Here is a 16,454-nt window from a genome sequence, read left to right as displayed (position 1 = left end):
CCCTTGTCTGATGAATCAAAGAACATTTTGGTAAATTGATCCTCCAACCATGTTTTTGAAGAAACAACACTAGTTGATTTGTGTGACATTCTGCAGAACATAAATACTGAGTAAGTACCAAGATATTGTCCAAATAAGGAAACACCGCAATACTCCGCTCTCTGATTACAGAGAGTAGGGCACCAAGAACCTTTGAAAAGATTCTTGGAGCTGTCGCTAGGCCAAAAGGAAGAGCAACAAATTGGTAATGCTTGTCTAGAAAAGAGAATCTCAGGAACTGATAGTGATCTGGATGAATCAGAATATGAAGATATGCATCCTGTAAGTCTATCATGGACATATAATGACCTTGCCGAACAAAAGGCAGAATATTTTGAAAGTTGGTACTCTTACATATCAATTCAAAATTTTTAGATCCAAAACTGGTCTGAATGAATTTTCTTTCTTTGGGACAATGAATAGATTTGAATAAAACCCCAGACCCTGTTCCTGAAACTGAACTTTCATGATTACCCCTGATAACTCCAGGTCTAAAACACACTTCAGGAAAGCCTAAGCCTTTACTGGGTTTGCAGGGATGCGTGAGAGAAAAAATCTTCTCACAGGCGGTCTTACTCTAAATCCTGTTCTGTACCCCTGAGAGACAATACTCTGAATCCATTGATTTTGGACCGAATTGGTCCAAACATCTTTGAAAAATCTTAATCTGCCCCCTACCAGCTGAGCTGGAATGAGGGCCGTACCTTCATGCGGACTTGGGGGCTGGCTTTGATCTCTTAAATGGCTTGGATTTATTCCAATTCGAGGAAGGCTTCCAATTGGAAACAAATTCCTTGGGGGAGGGATTAGGTTTCTGTTCCTTATTTTGTCAAAAGGAACGAAAACGGTTAGAAGCTTTAGATTTGCCCTTAGATCTTTTATCCTGAGGCAAAAAAACTCCCTTCCCCCAAGTGACAGTTGAAATTATTGAATCCAACTGAGAACCAAATAACTTATTAACTTGGAAAGAAAGAGATAGCAATCTGGACTTAGAAGTCATGTCAGCATTCCAAGATTTAAGCCACAAAGCTCTTCTAGCTAAAATAGCTAAAGACATAGGGGCCCATTTATCAAGCTCCGAAAAGATGGCCCATGTTTCTGGCGAGTCTTCAGACTCGCCAGAAACAGCAGTTATGAAGCAGCGGTCACAAAGACCGCTGCTCCATAACCCTGTCTTTCTGCTTTGAGCAGGCAGACAGGAATCGCAACAATTCAACCAGATCGAGTACGATCGGGTTAATTGACACCCCCTGCTGGTGGCCAATTGACCGCGAGTCTGCAGGGGGTGGCGTTGCACCAGCAGCTCTTGTGAGATGCTGGTGCAATGTTAAATTCAGCGATGTCTTGCGGACCTAATCGGATCAGGTCCGCAAGACATTTCTTAAATATGCCTCATAGATTTAACATCAATTTTGATGATATCAAAAATGGCATCACAAATAAAATTATTAGCATGTTGAATCAAGTTAACAATGCTAGACAAATCATGATCCAATACTTGTTGCGCAGAAAGTTGAAGCAGCTGCAACATCAGCTAAACAAATTGCAGGCCAGAGAAGATGACCGGAATATAAATAGGCTTTCCTTAGATAAGATTCAAGTTTCCTATCTAAAGGATCTTTAAAAGAAGTACTATCTTCCGTAGGAATAGTAGTACGTTTAGCAAGAGTAGAGATAGCCCCATCAACTTTGGGGATCTTTTCCCAAAACTCTAAAGTAACTGCTGGCAAAGGATACAATTTTTTAAACCGTGAAGAAGGAATAAAAGAAGTACCAGGCCTATTCCATTCCTTAGAAATCATATCAGAAATAGCATCAGGAACTGGAAAAACCTCTGGAATAACCACAGGAGGTTTATAAACAGAATTTAAACGTTTACTAGTTTTAATATCAAGAGGACTAGTTTCCTCCACATCCAATGTAATCAACACTTCTTTTAACAAAGAACGAATATACTCCATTTTAAATAAATAAGAAGATTTGTCAGTGTCAATATCTGAGGCAGGATCTTCTGAACCAGATAGATCCCCATTAGAGAAGGATAATTCAGCATGTTGCCGGTCATTTGAAATTTCATCAACTTTATGAGAAGTTTTAAAAGACCTTTTACGTTTATTAGAAGGCGGGATGGCAGACAATGCCTTCTGAATAGAATCAGAAATAAATTCCTTTAAATTTACAGGTATACCTTGTGCATTAGATGTTGAGGGAACAGCAACAGGTAAGGAACTACTACTGATGGATACATTCTCTACATGTAAAAGTTTACCATGACAAATATTACAAACCACAGCAGGAGATATAACCTCCACAAGTTTACAACAAATACACTTAGCTTTGGTACAACTGTTATAAGGCAGCAGGGTTCCAACAGGATCAGATTGAGACATCTTGCAAATAAAAGAGAAAAAAACAACATATAAAGCAAAATTATCAATTTCCTTATATAGCAGTTTCAGGAATGGGGAAAAAATGAAAACAGCATAGCCCTCTGATAGAGAAAAAAGGCAAGAGGCATATAGGAATGGGGTCTTAAATAATGAAAATATTTGGCGCCAAGTATGACGCACAACAAACAGAAAAATATTTTTTGGCGCTAAAAACATCAGCGAAATGACACACTCGCGTCACAGATGACGCAACCATGTGAAGGACTCGGCGACGACTAAGACACCGGAAATGACGAATTTGCATCAACGAACGTAACTTTGTGCCAAAAAAATCTTGCGCCAAGAATGACCCAATAAACTTTGGCATTTTGCGCCCTCGCGAGCCTAATTCTGCCCGCGTATTTAAAAGACAGTCATTTTGAAAAAGAGACTATACCCCAGGTAAGAAATACATTTTTCCTAAAAAAACATTTCCCAGATATGAAACTGACAGTCTGCAAAAGGAAATATACTGAAAACCTGAATCATGGAAAATATAAGTACAATACATATATTTAGAACTTTATATAAATACAAAAAGTGACAAAACAAAGCTGAGAATGTCTGAAGTATTGGAAACTTACTTATCAAAAGACACCCATCCACATATAGCAGATAACCAAACCAGTACTGAAACGGTTATCAGTAGAGGTAATGGAATATGAGAGTATATCGTCGATCTGAAAAGGGTGGTATGAGATGAATCTCTACAACCGATAACAGAGAACCTATGAAATAGATATCCCATGAGGAAAACCATTGCATTCAATAGGTGATACTCCCTTCACATCCCTCTGACATTCACTGTACTCTGAGAGGAATCGGGCTTCAAAATGCTGAGAAGCGCATATCAATGTAGAAATCTTTGCACAAACTTACTTCACCACCTCCATAGGAGGCAAAGTTTGTAAAACTGAATTGTGGGTGTGGTGAGGGGTGTATTTATAGGCATTTTGAGGTTTGGGAAACTTTGCCCCTCCTGGTAGGATTGTATATAGCATACGTCCCATACGTCACTAGCTCATGGACTCTTGCCAATTACATGAAAGAAATGTATTTAATTACACAAAGTGAATATCAATTTCTAGTAATAGAATATCCCAAGACCCCAGTGTTCTATTATTTACCAAAAGTGCATAAAAATATGAAACCCCCTGGACGCCCAATAATCTCAGTGATAAACTCAGTCACTTCTAATTTATCCCAGTACGTGGATTCATTTCTTCAGGACTATGTTAGAGAACTCCCTGCGCATCTGAAAGACTCGACAGAGTTACTGAAATTTTTAAAGCAGATAAAATGGGAACAGAATTATTTATTAGTAAGCTGTGACGTTTCATCTCTATACACCGTTATAGATCATGATCTAGGTTTGAGAGCTATAAAGTATTTAAAAAATAATATATATATATATATATATATATATATATATATATAAATATGTCCAAAATTCAAGCAAGCTTCCTACTAAAATGTATAAAGTTTATTTTAAGAAACAATTCTTTTTCATTTAGTGGTAAAATATATCTACAACAAAAGGGCACAGCAATGGGTACAAGGTTTGCCCCCAGTTATGCAAACCTTTTTATGGGTTTGTTTGAGGAACAATTTGTATACACACAAAACTGGAGGAAAACCTTGTACTATATAGACGTTATATAGATGATACGTTTTTTTTTTTATCTGGAAAGGTGAACTAGAATTATTGCAGTTGTTTATTGGCCTTCCTGGATATAGAAATAGAGATTAAAGACCAACAAATTATATCAAGAAAGTTTTTTAAAAACATTGATTCAAACAACTATATCCATGCACAAAGCTGCCACCACACTAGATGGAAAAAAAATATACCTAAAGGGCAGTTTTAAAGGGATATTGAACCCACATTTTTTTCTTTCATGATTCAGATAGAGCATGCAATTTTAAGAAACTTTCTAATTTACTCCTATTATCAATGTTTCTTCATTCTCTTGCTATCTTTATTTGAAAAAGTTCCCACGGGAATAGGGCCTCCAATCCCTCCTTTATGTGTTTGTAAATGTTGTCCTGTCTCTTACAAGTCTTATATTGTTTTATTTAAATGAATTGTATCCATGGTCAGCACTGTGGAATATGTTAGCGCTTCATAAATAAAGTATATAATATAATAATAATAATAATAATAATAATAATAAAAAGAAGGCATCTATGATAAGGAGCCAGCCAATTTTTGGTTTAGTACCCTGGACAGCACTTGTTTATTGGTGGGTGAATTTATCCACCAATCAGCAAGAACAACCTAGGATGTGAACCAAAAATGGGCCTGCATCTAAACTTACATTCTTACTTTTCAAATAAAGATACCAAGATAATGAAGAAAAAATTATAATAGGAGTAAATTAGAAAGTTGCTTAAAAGTGCATGCTCTATCTGAATCATAAAAGAAAAAAAATTTGGGTTCACTTTCCCTTTAAGGATTAAAAAGAACTGTACAAATAATGAAGATTATGAAATACAAGCAAATATATTAGAAGAAAGGTTCTTAGAAAGAGGTTATAATCAAAATGAAATTAAGAAAGTGAGATCAGATATAGGAGAAATAACACAGAAAGAAAGTCTTAAAAAGAAAGAAACTTTGCGTAAAAATAGAGATAATGAGAATTTTTTACAACTTATAATTCCCAATATAATACAATTAATAAGATACTAAATAAAAATTGGAACATTTTAAAAATGGATCAACTACAGAGGTCCGTAACTATTGGATTTGAATTTTGAATTATAACTGCTGAGGCTAGTTTAGCCTATTCGGATAGACCTACGACCTAATCGCTTGATTCATGATTACAAAGGAGGAATTTATTTCCTTTTGGTGATGTATAAAATTAACTCACCTTAAGGTCTCTAGTTATCAATGTCTGTCGGACCTGATCCAACAGAGCGGATCAGGTCTGACAGACATCGCTGAATACGGCGAGCAATACGCTCGCTGTTTTCAGCATTGCACCAGCAGCTCACAAGAGCTGCTGGTGCAACGCCGCCCCCTGCAGACTCGCGGCCAATCGGCCGCCAGCAGGGGGTGTCAATCAACCCGATCGTACTCGATCGGGTTGAATTGCGGCAATGTCTGTCCGCCTGCTCGGAGCAGGCGGACAGGTTATGGAGCAGCAGTGTTTGTGACCGCTGCTTCATAACTGCTGTTCCTGGCGAACCTGCAGGCTCGCCAGAAACACGGGGGGATACATATGCCCCTTAATGTTAACGTTATTAAAATTTACATCTCACATTTTTTTTACATGTCTATTTCTATTTGATCAAGTAATCTTATTAATTGCCTTTTGTAGCTTTGTGTTTTTGATAATTCCTACCACCTGGTTTTATCAGTCGACAATAACGCTGGGTGAATTAGGAATTGTGATTTATTGTTATCAGACGGTTTGTCATGATTATTAGTTTACCTGATTCTTTGCAATTACCTTGAAGGGTTTATGTACCAAATATTTAGTTACTATTATCAAGCCAATGTTTGTGTTATTTTGAATATGTGATTTAATTATCTTTGTAGTTTAGTTTCTGTTACTTGCTAACCAGTATAGTATAGTGGTCAATTGAGAGGGCTACTAAGCAAAATACTAAAATACAAAGATACAACGATATTCCAAAATCAATTAGAGGAATGTTATTAAATGTAATACATAAAAATCCAGAATTGAAAATTAATAGTGATCAATTAAAACATGATGAATCTAACACATAGCATAAAACACAATATACAATTAGCTATTTTATAAAAAGCACACACACAAGTATAAAAACTCTTGAAGGAATTTAGATCATGCTGAGAGCTGCCATCTACTGCCTAAAATTGAAATCAGAATGATCAGACAAATACATACTCTACTGCAGTTTTTTAATATATACAGTATATATGATCATTTAACCTCTTTAAGTTTAAAAATTTTTTTTTATCATTTATATTAATTTTAATTTATTATTTTTACAAATTGGGGTCTATGAAATACTGACATTATTTTCTCATAAATTCTGCAAGATAGCATATTAATTTGTGCACAAATGTTACGATACTTTCCATAATCTAATGAATAATACTGGCCTTTTAATTTCATAAAAATGAAAATTATATTTTTTTATTCTTGCTTTTTCATTTAATCATGTTTGTGTATTGTTTTTTATAATAGTATGTGTTATATGCAAATATATTTGCACTGTTTTCTAAAATAAGTATATCATAGTATGCAAAAAACTTTTAATATTGCCAAAATTTCTAAGTTTAACAAAGCCTTTAAAAAGAGGCTGCATTGAGAAAAAGTTGAGCTTGAGAAAGGAGGGAAACCTTTAGCAACGCGTTGCTCAATTCTGTTCTGAAGCTGTGGAGCTTTGACCCATAGGAGCACCTGTAGTCAGGGCCGTCTTTAACACAGGGCAAAAGGGGCAGCTGCCCAGGGCCCAGTCTCTGTTGAGGGGCCCAAGAGTCCTAAAAAAAAATATATTCTGCATGTTAATGTGTCTAAAATTGTAACACTTGTGACTTTTACTGTCTGTTGTACTGTTTGAAAATCCTCAATAAAAAAATTATTTACAAAAAAAAGTACATCAGTATAATCTAAGAAAAGATGTATTTTAATCTTGTAAAATGAGAAGGTTCAAAAGATATATTTTATATTTAATAAATATTAAGAAAATATAGTAATAAGCGAAAACTAAGCAAACAAGAAAAGATAAGTAAAAGATGGCTAATGCTTAATGTGTTTAAATGTGTAGTATATAAAATATTATGAGAACAATAAGACAATTTGACTACTATAATATAATTGGATATCCCTTTAAGAGAATGTACCTTTAAGATTTGGATTTGCTAATTGAGAGCACTGAGCTTTAAAAAGGACTCATTGCCTCATAGAAAACATCTTGAAAAAGTTTTGTAATGAGCTGAAATGCATTGATGTTGTGACACTATGAGCACGATTTGAAAGGAACGGTAACAAATACTGCAATACAGAGCTACCGGTGAAGTGAAAGTACCAGCTCTGTGTGAACCCTGAGGTGCCAATGTAAAGATTGTTAGCCTGAAGACATCTGTATGAGGCAAGAAAAGATTGCAAACAGATTGGCTATACCGGGGGCATGAGTTTCATGGTTTACAATTGTAAAGATTTGGATCATTGAATTGCTTTTTAAATCTGTTACAATTTGGATCTAAGGGTAACGAGATTGGAGGCATATCATTGGTCACTAGATGGTTAACCCCTAATCTGCCGCTCCTGACATCACCGCCACTAATAAAAGTTATTAACCCCTATTCCGCCACTCCCTGACATCACCGCCACTAATAAAAGTTATTAACGCCTATTTCGCCGCTCCCCGACAACGCCACCACTATAATCAATTTATTAACCCCTGAACCTCTGGCCTCACACATCACCGCCACTAAATAAACCTATTAACCCCTAAACCCACCAGCCCCCCACATCGCAAAAAAATAAATTAAACAATTAACCCCTAAACCTAACAACCCTCTAACTCTATATTAAAATTACAGTATCCCTATCGTAAAATAAATAAAAACTTACCTGTGAAATTAAAAACCTAAGTTTAAACTAACAATTAACCTAACATAACTATTATACTAAAAATAAAATAACTATCAATTAAAAAAACTAAATTACACATTAAAAAAAACTAAAAAGTCTAAAATTACAAAAAATACTAAATTACAAAAAAAAAAAACAATTTTGAAAAATAACAAACAAAACAAAAAAGTGTAATACACCCAATGGTGCTAATGAGGCGGGCTGGAACTTTGCAGTAGTCCAACTCACTGTTACCAATCGACTGTCAGGTCAGGTGTGGAACACTTGAGAAGGTAATCCCATTATTCGTGTCTGGATAAAGAGCAAACAACCATAGACCAGTACTGTGTAGACAGGGACAGCAGAATAGAAGACAAATGAATGCACTTATGGGATAGAGAGTACCCCCAGGTGCAGTATGAGCAGGCTGGGACTTCACAGCCACCCAGCTGACTGGACTCCACAGTAAGCAGTGAAATAAAATCTAAAAAAATCCCAAAATGGTATTTCAATGAACACCACCAAAGCAGCAAGTTTATAAATAAAAACAATAACTTTATTAAAAGCTAAGCATTTCTCAGCCTCTGCAAGGGCTGTTTCCTCAGGCCATACATAAAATAAATTAAATACACTTGCTATATAAAGGGATAAAAAAGCTCTGATAGGTTAAACAATTAATAAAAATCACCTGTGTGTGTCAGTAGGTAATTAGTTGACATAGTAACCATAATAAACAATGACCTCACATGAGAGAATTAACATAGTTTATACATAGGAGAGTTGGGAAAGTTCAACAATCTATAAACATGGGCCCACAATTCAAAACATCTCAAAACAAGAAAAAATAAAAAAAATCTTGTTTGCCTATAGGCATTGCATTCTTATGCTTCTGTTTGCAAATAAAAAACACATAAATCACACATATACTAAATGGCAAATACTAAATGCCTATGGGCCTATGTCAACTAATTACCTACTGATGACACACACAGGTGATTTTTATTAATTGTTTAACCTATCAGTGCTTTTTTTATCCCTTTATATAGCAAGTGTATTTCATTTATAGCCTGAGGAAACAGCCCTTGCAGAGGCTGAAAAACGCGTCGCTTTTAATAAAGTTATTGTTTTTATTTATACACTTGCTGCTTTGGTGGTATTAATTGCAATACCATTTTGGGATATTTTTGGATTTTATTTCACTGCTTACTGTGAAGTCCAGTCAGCTGTGGAGTGCAGTCAGCTGGGAGGCTGTGAAGTCCCAGCCTGCTCTTACTGTACCTGGAGGTGCTCTCTATCCTGTAAGTGCATTCATTTGTCTTCTATTCTGCTGTCCCTGTCTACACAGTACTGGGCTATGGTTGTTTGCTCTTTATCCATACACAGATAATGGGATTAAATTCTCAAGTGTTCCAGACCTGATCTGACAGTCGATTGGTAACAGTGAACTGGACTACTGCAAAGCTCCATCCACATTAGCACCATTGGGTGCATTACACTTGTGAGTATTTTTCCAACTTTCTCCATTCATATAATCTGTTTGTGTGGTACTAGGCCATTGTGGCACCTCTGTTTATCTTTCTGCAGATTGTCAAGTACCAGGATTTGACCATCCTTTGAGAGCTGCCTGTGCTGGATTATATGGACTTTATTTTCAATTTGTTTGTATTGTTTAATTTCAAACTCTAGAGTAAGTAGGAAGCGCCCCTATTGGATTATTTTGTGTGCTTGGGCACACAATTTTTTCTCTTTTTTTATTTAACAAAAGAAATTATCAAAACTAAAAACAATTACACCTAATCTAATAGCCCTATAAAAATAAAAATGCCCCCCAAAATAAAAAAAACCCTAGCCTACAATAAGCTACCAATAGCCCTTAAAGGGGTCTTTTCTAGGCTTTGCCCTAAAGAAATCAGCTCTTTTACCTGGAAAAAAATCCAAAGACCCCCCCAACAGTAAAACCCACCACCCAACCAACCTAAGCTACCCATTGCCCTGAAAAGGGCATTTGTATGGGCATTGTCATTAAAATGGCATTCAGCTCTTTTTCATTGCCCTGGAAAGGGCATTAAGCTCTTTTACCTAAAGCCCAAAACCCTAATCTAAAAAAAAACACCCAAAAAGATTTTTTAAAAAAACTAACACTAACCCCGAAGATCCACTCACAGTTTCTGAAGTCCGGACATCAATCCTCATCCAGGCGGAGCAGATCCATCCTTGAAGACATACAGCGTGGAGCGTCCTCTTCATACATTCACCGCCGTACACTGGATCTTCAATGCAAGGGAGCCATTTCAAAATGGCGTCCCTTGCATTCCTATTGGTTGATTTGATTCTTGAAATTCAAATCAGCCAATAGGATGAGAGCTACTGAAATCCTATTGACTATTCAAATCAGCCAATAGGATGAGAGCTAATGAAATTCTATTGTCTATTCAAATCATGCAATAGAATTTCAGAGCGGCGGAATAGGGGTTAATAACTTTATTATAGTGGCGGGGATGTGGGCGGGCGGCAGATTAGGGGTTAATACATTTTAAATAGTGTTTGCGATGCAGGAGGGCGGCGGTTTAGGGGTTAATAGGTAGTTTATGGTTGTTAGTGTACTTTGTAACAGTTTAGTTATGAGTTTTGTGAAACTACTGCTCTCAGATGGCGGTATGGATCGTGTCGGTATAGGCTGTAACGCAAGCATTTTAGCCTCACCGCACAACCTGTAATACCAGCGCTATGGAAATCCCATGCAAAACCGTCATTTTTTTGAGTGCAGGATTGACGTTGCGTTACAGGCTAAAATGCTTGCGGTATGGCTATACCGACACAACTCGTAATCACTGCATTACTGTTTTTACGCTGAAATTGCCATTTTTTCAGTGTTAAAACCGTAACGCAAAACTCGGAATCAAGGTGAAAGTAATTCACTCTTAACAGAACATGATAATCTGGAAATAACGTTAAGTAACTCACATTAAAACTATTTAATATATCAAAATGCCTTAATCTTAAAGGACCAGTCAACACATTAGATTTGCATAATCAACAAATGCAAGATAACAAGGCAATGCAATAGCACTTAGTCTGAACTTCAAATGAGTAGTAGATTTTTTTATAACAAATTTTATATGTATGTAAAGTTATGTATATTTCCACTCCCCTTGTACCATGTGATAGCAATCAGCCAATCACGTATAGTCTGTGAATTCTTGCACATGCTCAGTAGGATCTGGTGACTCAAAAATTGTAAATATAAAAGACTGTGCACATTTTTTTTTAATGGAAGTAAATTGGAAAGTTGTTTCAAATTACATACTGTATCTGAATCATGAAAATTTAATTTAACCTGAGTGTCCCTTTAAAGGTTTTTTTAAATTTTTTTTATAGAGTGCCCACCCTTGATTTTAGATTAATTGAACCATTTTATTATTGTACAGATAAATCTTTATGTCTTTAGCCTTTTGAACGCTTCTCTTTATTTTTAGTTTTATAGAAGAGGGCTGTGACACAGATACTAAATGAATTTAGGATTTGTAAAGAGGATAGTCAACTGTGTTAAAAGTAGCAGATAGATCCAGAAGAATTAGTTAGGAGTAGTGTCCCTTTGCTTTAGCTGAAAGCAGATCATTTGTTACTTTAGTGAGAGCAATTTCTGTTGAGTGTTTAGGGCATACACCCGATTGTAGTGAATTAAGTACCAAATACATTTTATTTATATATATATATATATATATATATATATATATATATATATATATATATATATATACTGTATATATATAGGCTGAGGCAGTGCACTCTCACAAACAGTCTTTAAATGCCAGGGTGCTAATTGTGGGTAGAATATAGCGAACAGGAGACAGCATTTACTGGGCTTGATAAATGCAGTAATTGCTTTTAATTAGTGACGTTTCGGGGAATGTTCCCCTTCATCAGGTCTGATGAAGGGGAGCATTCCCGGAAACGTCAAAAATTAAAAGCAATTACTACATTTATCAAGCCCAGTGAGTGCTGTCTCCTGTTATATATATATATATATATATATATATATATATATATATAAAACGAACCAAAGTAAAAAACTCACTGGGTCTTTTCACAAATAAATGTTCAATTTATTAAACCATAACTATAACAGATGACGTCAGAATGACAGCAACAGGAAGAAAGAATGATTCTCACGACTGCCTATACGGTGGATAAATGAGAGCTGCCACAGCTAGTGAAACAGGACTGGCATATTTCTCCATTTCAGGAAGATGCAACACCCTAAAGTGGGTTACAGAAGATCTCGTTCCATTAGGGACATTCTCGTAAAGGTGGATCCGGTACACAGTTACAAGACAGCCACTTGGCTCCAACAAGTGAAACCTGGCTGTTATAGATGTGCTGGATGCACTACCTGTAATGGACTACTAACCACCAAACTCTTTACCCATCCAGATACTAATCAAAAATTCAAAATCCAGCATTGAGTAACCTGCACTACAACTTTTATTGTGTATTTATTACACTGTCCGTATGGGTTATTCTATGTTGGAAAAACAGTGGATGACCTCCGGACGCGTATGGCCAATAATCGCACTTCAATTAGAGCAGCCATAAATAAAAGAGAGTCCGAACAACCTGTGGCTCAGCATTTTGCTCTGAGTGGCCATACCATCTCAGATTTGAGGTATGTGATCATAGATCACATCCCCCCTCCAGTTAGAGGGGGGATAGTGGCAGGATGCTTCTGCAGTGCGAGTCAAGGTGGATATTCAATATGGGCACTTTGGTGTAGTAATGGTGTTTTCGTGATGGTATAAAGTAGTAAGGTGTGCATATTATTATTTTATATGTTCTGAAGACAGGGATAATATCCCCAAAATGTCACTGTTATGGTTTAATAAATTGAACATTTATTTGTGAAAAGACCCAGTGAGTGCTTTCTACTTTGGTTCGTTGGATGTTTACTTTAAATGCACCCTGGGCAGCTATACAGACAAAAGTGTGTGCAGAGCCCTGAGGAGGATTATTATTATTATATATATTCAGTCTGTGCCAGTAGTACAGAATTTGTGCTTTATGGGTTAGACATGCTGGTAAAAAAATCAGAACTATTACCGCAAGCTACGTAACAAATGAAAGAAAGGATCCGCAATCCCCAGAGGGTGCGCTGGTGCTTTAATATTGACTTCAGTTCTAGGACGCCAGATTGATGGCAGCACTCCCAAAAGTAATCCAGATGGATTCCTGGCTGTAGAGAAGGGAGAAAAGAGAGAGGCGCCAAACATAAAACAGTATCGTGGATCGGACCAAATGTGCTTTGCAGACCTCCCCCCCGTAGTTCCAAATACTCACAAGCGGAGTGGCACAATTTACGTGCCTCTATCAGCAGATCGGGACTGTTCAGAGTCGCCCGACAGACACACCGGGGCTGGTGCACGTCACACAGTGACCTCCAATCGGCAGCAGGTAGTTCTGTTAGGCTCCGACTAGCACAAATCCGCTGTGAGTGCTGGTGGCAGATGTCAGTGTGGGGATGTATGCTTAGTATTGTACAGCCTGATGAAATGGCCTTCCAGCCGAGAAACGCGTTGCTGTTGTCTATCTTGTAATAAACTAAAGATTTTATATATACCTTACTTGTCCTGTGATTCTATCACATTTAACCACCATTTCGCCAAGTGGGAATTCCGGTTCCCCAAACTGACATCTGCCACCAGCACTCACATCGGATTTGTGCTAGTCGGAGCCTAACGGAACTACCTGCTGCCGATTGGAGGTCACCATGTGACGTGCACCAGCCCCGGTGTGTCTGTCGGGCGACTCTGAACAGTCCCGATCTGCTGATAGAGGCACGTAAATTGTGCCGCTCTGCTTGTGAGTATTTGGAACTACGGGGGGGAGGTCTGCGAAGCACATTTGGTCCGATCCACGATACTGTTTTATGTTTGGCGCCTCTCTCTTTTCTCCCTTCTGTAACAAATGAAGACTATTATTATCATGTGATAGGCTATATTTGTGGGCCCTGTATAACCTTTCAGCTTAAATGGACAGTCTACACCAGAATTTTTATTGTTTAAAAAGATAGATAATCCCTTTTTTACCCATTCCCTAGTTTTGCATAACCAACACAGTTATATAAATACACTTTTTACCTCTGTGATTACCTTGTATCTAAGCCTCTGCAAACTGCCCCCTTTATTTCAGTTATTTTGACAGTGATCCATTTTAACCAATCAGAGCTGGCTCACCGGAATTCCACGTGCATGAGCACAGTTTTATCTATATGACACACATGAACTAATACCCTCTAGTGGTGAAAAACTGTCAAAATGCCCTGAGAGAAGAGGCGGTCTTCAAGAGCTTAGAAATTAGCATATGAACCTCCTAGGTTTAGCTTTCTACTAAGAATACCAAGAGAACAAAGCAAAATTGGTGTTAAAAGTAAATTGGAAAATTGTTTAAAATTACATTCTCTATCTGAATCATGAAAGTTTATTTTGGACTAGACTGTCCCTTTAAATTTATAACTCTAAAAAATAACAGCCAGTAGCTACTAGTGACCATGGAGGTGCAAAAAGGTGCATGGTGATGGACCGTACTTATGTGTAGGGGTAATTAAAACCACTACACTTTATTATTTCATCATCATCATCATCATCTCTCTATTTTCCATTTCTGTTTGTGCTCTTTTTAGCTTCACATTGGTCCTCACATTTTGTCTCTTTTTAGCTGCTTTATTTACATCCCTCTGCTGCTCTAAGGCTTTATGAAGCAATAATACACTTGCATGATCACTAAGGTATCTATCTATCTATCATCTATCTGTTTGTCTGTCTATCTATATATCTATCGATTATATATCTATCTAAAAAAATGTAAATCAAAACCCTATTCAAACATAAAGATAATAAGCTCTGGCTCATAAAATATGATATTTGTTTGCTGCCATCTATCTATTTATCTATCTATGTATCTATCTATCTATCTATCTACCTATCTATCTATTTATCTATCTATCTATCTTTGGCTTTAAATTCTCCTAGGCACACCAGAGGGCAAAAAAAACAGTTAAATTAGATTGATGCAGGCATATTTTCTATAGTACACCTTATCAAATTGACTAGTTACTTATTTATCATTTTTTGCACCTATAGAGAAGGTTCTCGGTTCTCCGACAAATGCGTCAAGTACTGTGGAGAACATGATTAGAAATCATTTTTCTTTGAGCTTTTGTTATGTGCACATTATGGAGTTCTTTCTGATGTTGGCAGGTATTGCTGTTGCAAGGTGCTTGGAAATGTCAGAGGAGGAAGATGTTCCCTTGGAAAGAAGCCAACGGGTACCAAGGGCATTCCTTCCCCCATTGTGGCTGCATGCATTGGCAGATCGGAGTAGAAAGAGCATTGGGAAAAATGATCCACTTCCTCACAGCCTGATTATTATAAGGGTGAGAATTGTTTTATACTATAGTCTTTGATGGAACTTTTTTCATGTATGTAAATTGTATTTGTATCTCCCGTTATTATGTTTTGTTCAGTCACCTGTAAGTATCTTTTCTTTTTAAATTACAGTTCCTGAAAACCAAAGAATCAGAAATAAATAAATCTTAGACCTCCTGTTAAAGGGACAGTATACTGAAAAATAGTTTTTCCCTTAATGTGTTTACAATTGCTTTTTTTACCAACTGCTGAGTAAAAAATGTATGAAAATTAGCTTTTTAAGGCTTATTTGTGTATATTAAAGCTCTGATTTTGTGTTTTGAAGCCACAACCTAATAAAATGGGTTGAGCTTGTAGGTATAATCCGATCTCATCACTGTATCACATTGTGCAAATATACCTGCTTCTTTATCTTATATCTGTCCTTAAAACAATCACCAGTACTTTGAGAGAACAATGGAAAATCAACATTTTATTACCTTATCTCTGCTATATCGCACTGGGAGTGTAATTTCTTCTGCTGGCTGTGTTTACAAAGCTTATCTATAGCTGGTACGCGCGGCCACAAACTTTCAGAATAGGTGGGGATACCACATGCTAAATAAACAATTTCAAATGCCATTATAAGGGTAAAGGAGCTACTTGTAAACAATTTAATACACTCCAGCAGGTAAAGTGGATCATTGGGAACAAATTAAAGGGGAGAACATTTTTTAGTAAACTGTCCCTTTAAGTGCAGAGATAGCCTTAATATGAACCTACTCAGCAGTGAGGAACCCAAGGCTAAAGTGTGAGGTGATGTGATTTATTTGTAATTTTTATACTGTACATATGATTTTTTTTATAGATATATATATATTTTTGTAATGTCAAACCTTTTTTTTTTTTTAAACATGAATGTAATTGTAATATATAATTTTAAAACATTTTTATGTCTTTTTCAAATTATTATTGTTTTGTTCTGGATATAACAGTAAAAACGATTTATAAATAAT

Source organism: Bombina bombina, chromosome 3 (assembly GCF_027579735.1).
Source record: "Bombina bombina isolate aBomBom1 chromosome 3, aBomBom1.pri, whole genome shotgun sequence".
NCBI classification, from domain to species: domain Eukaryota; kingdom Metazoa; phylum Chordata; class Amphibia; order Anura; family Bombinatoridae; genus Bombina; species Bombina bombina.
Note: the sequence above shows the minus strand (reverse complement) of the source record.